The sequence below is a fragment of the Corylus avellana genome, chromosome 4 (genome assembly GCF_965113065.1).
Source record: "Corylus avellana chromosome 4, dhCorAvel1.hap1.2, whole genome shotgun sequence".
Classification (NCBI taxonomy): domain Eukaryota; kingdom Viridiplantae; phylum Streptophyta; class Magnoliopsida; order Fagales; family Betulaceae; genus Corylus; species Corylus avellana.
Genome location: NC_142493.1, coordinates 22,827,847 through 22,833,846, shown reverse-complemented (window position 1 = coordinate 22,833,846; position 6,000 = coordinate 22,827,847). Strand labels below are relative to the sequence as shown.

The window sequence follows — 6,000 nt, the reverse complement described above, 5'->3', positions numbered from 1 at the left end:
ATTATAAGAATATTTTGAGAAAATATGTGCTTAATGAATTTTGTAGGTGTAGAGGTTAACCCATTATTTGTTAAAATATTAAAAAAAGAAAAAAGAAAAAGTGTGATCAATGATTATCCCATTTGCATAATATATTGTGGATTCTTATCTATTTGTCCCTTTAAAATATTAAAAGGGGTTAGAGAGGGGGAAATGGGACAAGGACCCACAATAATTGCCACAAGTAATATTATTGTAAGAGACCAAATGGGCTCACTTGTCCAAAAAGGTGGTTTGGTGGTTCAAAATTTTTTTGGACATGTGTGTCTCATATAAAATTTCTCGTATTACTTGTCTAAACTACTAATAATTTGAACCAATAATTATTGTTGATCCCAATCTAGAGCAAATGATCTCCTCTAGTCAACCAAGGGCAGTCCGTAATATTGGGGGGGGGGGGGGGGGGGGGGGAGGGGGGTGGTGGGTGGTATACGTAGGGTGGGTGAAACTTGTAAATTAAAATCCGAAGAACCTTCCATGCTGGCATGCACCAGAAATAGCCTTTTCGTAAATGATAAAGACCATAGCAAGAATGATAGGTGAGACAGTTTTAAGGAAAGACCAGAAAATTTCTAATGATAGGTTATGTTTGGTAGTTGGTACCTTTCCAAAAACAGGAAAGATGAAAACAATAAAGAAAAATATATACGAACTAACCTTTCTTTGCAAAAAAAAAAAAGAGTATTGTTTATCTGTATTTTATTTTTAAAAATTTATTTCGAGAATTAAAAAAAAAAATTATACAAGAGAATTTTCATATTATAGTTCATTAATATTCTTAAATGGGTGAAAATGTAATTTAAATATGAAAATTAAATTGGTCATACATTGTAAAATATAAATATTTTAATTTGTTGATCCAGCTAATCTACCAATAGATCGTTTAATTTTATATGAAATATATAATTGCAATTTTGTTCAATTGTTTATTTATTCAGCCAATTATATTATTTAATATTTTTTCAATTCTATCTTTTAATCTTATATACCTCTTGTGAACCAAAACTCTATCTTCACCATTGCCCAATGGCGGAGAGGGACGTGGTCACACAACCTTCTCAATCGAAGAGGGGTGGCCTCCGTTGAAGGTGGCCACATGGACACTCTTCACAAATAAACTTCCAAAAACATCCAAAAACTTTTTTACCATACAATCTTCTTAAGCGGACCTCACAAAAATGATTTTCTCAAATGTTTATCTAACCAAAAACACTTCTCATCATCATAAAAACACTTTCAAATCAAAGCACAAAACAAACTTTTCAAAACCATTATATTTCATCATGTTTTTGGGATGTCTTAGTACTTTTATTCATTCTTTTTTGATTCGATTAAACGTGTTTCTAAATTCTATTAGGTGGTGAATTGGATGGCAAGCCAATGGCCAGTTAAAACAATTGGACCGACTATTCCATCAATGTTCTTAGACAAGCGGTTGGAGGATGACAAGGAGTATGATCTCAACCTCTTCAAGCCTAATGCAGATGTTTGCATGAAGTGGCTAGACACGAAGGAAATTGGCTCTGTCGTTTATGCGTCATTTGGAAGCTTGGCAGCCCTAGGAGAAGAGCAGATGGAGGAGTTAGCATGGGGCCTGAAGAATAGCAATTGCTACTTCTTATGGGTAGTTAGAAAATCTGTAGAGAACAAGCTTCCCAATAATTTTTTACAGGAAACGGCAGAGAAGGGGTTGGTTGTGAGTTGGTGCCCTCAACTAGATGTATTAGCACACAAGGCAATTGGGTGCTTCATGACTCACTGTGGATGGAACTCGACACTTGAGGCACTGAGCTTGGGAGTGCCAATGGTTGCGATACCACAATGGACGGATCAACCAACTAATGCCAAATTCATTGTGGATGTTTGGAAGGTAGGGGTTAGGATTAAACTGGATGAAAAAGGCATTGTGACCAAAGAAGAAATAGAGCTGTGTATAAGGAAAGTAACGGAGGGGGAGGAAGGGAAAGAGATGAAAAAAAATTCAATGAGATGGAAGGAATTGGCTATAGAAGCTGTAGACAAACGTTGAAGCTCAGATAAAAACATAGAGGAGTTTTTAGCAAAACTTGCACACACGCAATGTTAATGTAGACAGTTGCTCTACATTTCAATAATGTATGATTTTACTATTTTATTTCATGCACACTCCTGATGCCAATGTAAGCAGAAGCTCTATATTTGAATAATGGTCGAGAAAATGTATGATTTTACTATAATTTTAATGGTTTGAAAAGACATGAGTGGCTTTCCCAAACAAAGAGGAGAAAGGGTGCTTGGCGAGCTGTGACATGTTTCTCATGGTTTCATTGATACATTGGTGGTCAGTTCAAACCGGATAAAGTCAACATTTTAAAACATCTGGAGCTTCCACCAAGTAAAACATCATAGATGCACTATTTCAATCTAATATAGGATCTACACAGATCGGTTTTCATGTCAAGTACAAAAAATGTAACTACGAGGCCCAAAAAGAAGACCTCACCCCCAGTATTGGTTCTGTGTACATATATCATCTTTATCTATCAACTAGCAACCACGTCTTTCCTAGCTATCAGATTGCTAGAATATATCATTCTATATATGAGACAAAACCAACGCCGAAAAAATTAACCGTTGGAATTTGAACCGTATGTTTTGTTTTCGACAATGCCTCTCCATCCCCAACCACCTCCCCGTGGTTGTGGTTGTTTTTGTTACTTGGTAGAAGTTCGAATAGGGTTTCTCTCTCACCAAACATAACCCTAAAGGTGCCTTCTCAAAGCCAGGACGGATCGATGAAAACAATATATATATATTGCTTAATTTCTCTCGAACTAGTCATTCTTTGCAAAAGGAAACAGTATAACTTTTCCTATTTATATTTTATTTTTCAAATTTTTATCAAGAATAAAAAAAATTATACAAGAGAAGTCTCATATTATAGTTCATCAAAGATATCACCAGAGGTAGGGCTGTAAACGAACAAAGCTATCTGTGAGCTCGTTCGGGATCGGCACGATAAAGCTCGGCTCATGTCCGACTCGATTATTGAATGAGTAGTTCATGGACACGAAACTATACTCGATTATTAAACGATACATACTCGTATAAAACCCGACTTGCTCGTTTAAAGTTCGGGAACATACTTGTATAGGGGCCCGGCTCGCTTATTAGCGCGACTCGTATATATATTAAATAGTTTATATATTATAAATAGTATTTATGCTTATATAGTATGTAGCATAAATACTATATATATATAAAATTAAAATATTGATAATGTAGTCATATAGTGTGTTGAGAATAAGGTTGTGTATTGAATCACACGGTATAATGTACAGAAGGGACCTATATATAGGCTAATAATATAGACCTAGTAGAATAAGGAAAGATAAACCTAATAAACTTAGAATACCAAATAAATAAAGTAAATAACAATAACATAATATTATCTAACAGCCCCCCACAAGCTCAAGGTGGAGTGGGAGAGACCAACTTAAGGTTGGACACAAGATCACGAAAACGCTCTGGAGGATGTGACTTTGTAAAGATGTCTTCGAGCTGATCACGGGATATGACAGAATGAAGCTGTAGTAAGCACTGAAGAAGATGATGACGAACAAAATGACAATCAATCTCAATATGTTTTGTCCGTTCATGAAAAACATCATTATGAGCAATCTGAATAGCACTCTTGTTGTTACAGTATACAGGAGTAACAGAAGAAAGAGAGACACCCATATCCTGTAACAGCCATCGCAACCAAAGAAGCTTCGCGGTAGTGTTAGCTAGAGCACGATATTCTGCCTCGGTGCTAGATCAAGCAACAATAGTCTGTTTCTTACTTTGCCAAGGGATAAGCGAGGTGCCAAGTAGGAAACAATAACCAATGATAGAGCGACGATCTGTTGGATCACCCGCCCAATCAGCATCAGTATAAGCATGCAGCTGTAGAAGAGATTGAGAGGAGAAATAAAGCCCATGAAATAATGTCCCCTTTAGGTACCGAAGAATGCGTAGAACAGCTGAGAAATGAGTGGAGCAAGGAGAAGCCATAAATTGACTCACCTAATGGACAGCATACGAGATATCAGGTCGAGTGACAGTAAGGTAAACAGGACTGCCAACTAAATGCCGATATAAGGTAAAATCGTGAAGAGGCTCGCCATCATGAGGAGTGAGACAAGTATTAAGCTCAGTTGGTGTGTCAACAATCTTACCGTCTGTGAGATTGGCCCGAGAAAGTAGATCAGATATATACTTGGCCTGTGTTAAATAATGAGCATCAGAAGAAGAGGAGATCTCAAGACCAAGAAAATAGTTGAGAGGGCCAAGATCTTTCATCTCAAAGTGCTGACTGAGAAACTGTTTAAGTTCCTGAATACCAGTGATATCATCTCCAGTGATAATCATGTCATCAACATATAGTAGAAGAAGTATGGTACCCCGATCTGTGCGGCAAATAAACAAGGCTAAATTATAAGAACTGATGGAGTAGCCAAGACGAGAAATAGTGGCGCTAAACTTAGCAAATCATTCTCGAGGTGCTTGCTTAAGTCCATATAGAGCTCGACAAAGACGACAAACCTTGTTTGTAGGATGAGATAATCCAGGAGGTGGATGCATATAGACTTCTTCACTTAAATCACCATTAAGGAATGCATTTTTGACATCCATTTGACAAAGTGACCAATGTCGAGAGGCTGCAACAGCCAACAGAGCACGCACAAAAGAGAGGCGAGCAACTAGAGCAAAAGTCTCCTCATAATCCACACTATATTCCTGAGTAAAACCTCTGGCCACAAGTCGAGCCTTGTACCTGTCAACAATACCATCAGAACAAGTCTTGATTTTGTAAACCAACTTACACCTAACCACAGATTTTCCAAAAGGTAAGTCAACCAGATTCCATGTATTGTTCTTGTGTAAAGCATCAAGTTCCTCTTTCATCGCAGCCTTCCAAAGAGGGTTAGTGGAGGCCTCACGAAAGGAGTGAGGCTCATGCAAGGTAGCTAAGGCATGAAAGCAATGAAAATCCTATAAATGGGATGGGAGAGATCTTATTCGGGTGGATCGACGAAGGTCAGGTGGTGGAGTGCAGACTGGATCCTCGGATGGAACAGAACCTAGGGAGGCAGGCGAAGAACTTGGGGAGACAGGCGAAGCGGCGTCGAGGGCATCAGAACCTAGTGACACAGGCGAAGCAGCGTTGAGGGCATCAGATGACTGCAGTTCGAGCGAGAGAGATTCTGGCAAGACATTGGTGGTAGGAGTAGGAGAAAGAGCAAACTCAAAAAGGGTAGTAAAAGGAGAGAATGATGGTATGCTGAATTTTCCGACTTCGTGGAATAATCGATGCTCCCAAAAAACTACATGATGGGAGATGCGAAGATGACGAGACACAGGATCATAACATCGGTAACCTTTTTGTTCCACTCCATATCCAAGAAAACAACACAACCGAGAACGAGGCTCAAGTTTGGTGCGCTCATGAGGCTGGAGTAAAACAAAATAGGCAGAACCAAAGACACGGAGATGGTGATATGAAGGAATAGAGCCAAACAACCGCTCGTGAGGAGTGCAATTATCAAGGATAGGGGTAGGCAACCTATTGATCGTGTAGACAGCCGTGAGAGTGGCTTCACCCCAAAACGGGGTAGGAATAGATGTAGAAACGAGAAGAGCACAGACAATGTCTAAAATGTGCCTAAGTTTACGTTCAGCTCGACCATTTTGTTGTGAGGTGCCTGGACACGACAAGTGAGGAACAATGCCATAATGTTTGAGAATAGCTTGAAAATCATGTTGAGTATATGCTAAAGCATTATCAGAACGAAAAGCTTTGATGGGTTTTGAAAATTGGGTTTCAACCATTTTGGCAAAAGTGCGATAAATGTCAAATAATTCAGAACGAGATTTCATTAAAAACACCCAAGTGTAACGAGAGAAATCATCAACAAAAATAACAAAATAACGTGAGCC

General features: G+C 38.5%; 1 pseudogene; it reads left to right on the top strand.

Moving 5' to 3' along the window:
• Window positions 1-1,402: 1,402 nt before the first annotated feature.
• Window positions 1,403-2,266, top strand: LOC132178973 (mogroside I-E synthase-like; annotated as a pseudogene).
• Window positions 2,267-6,000: the final 3,734 nt, after the last annotated feature.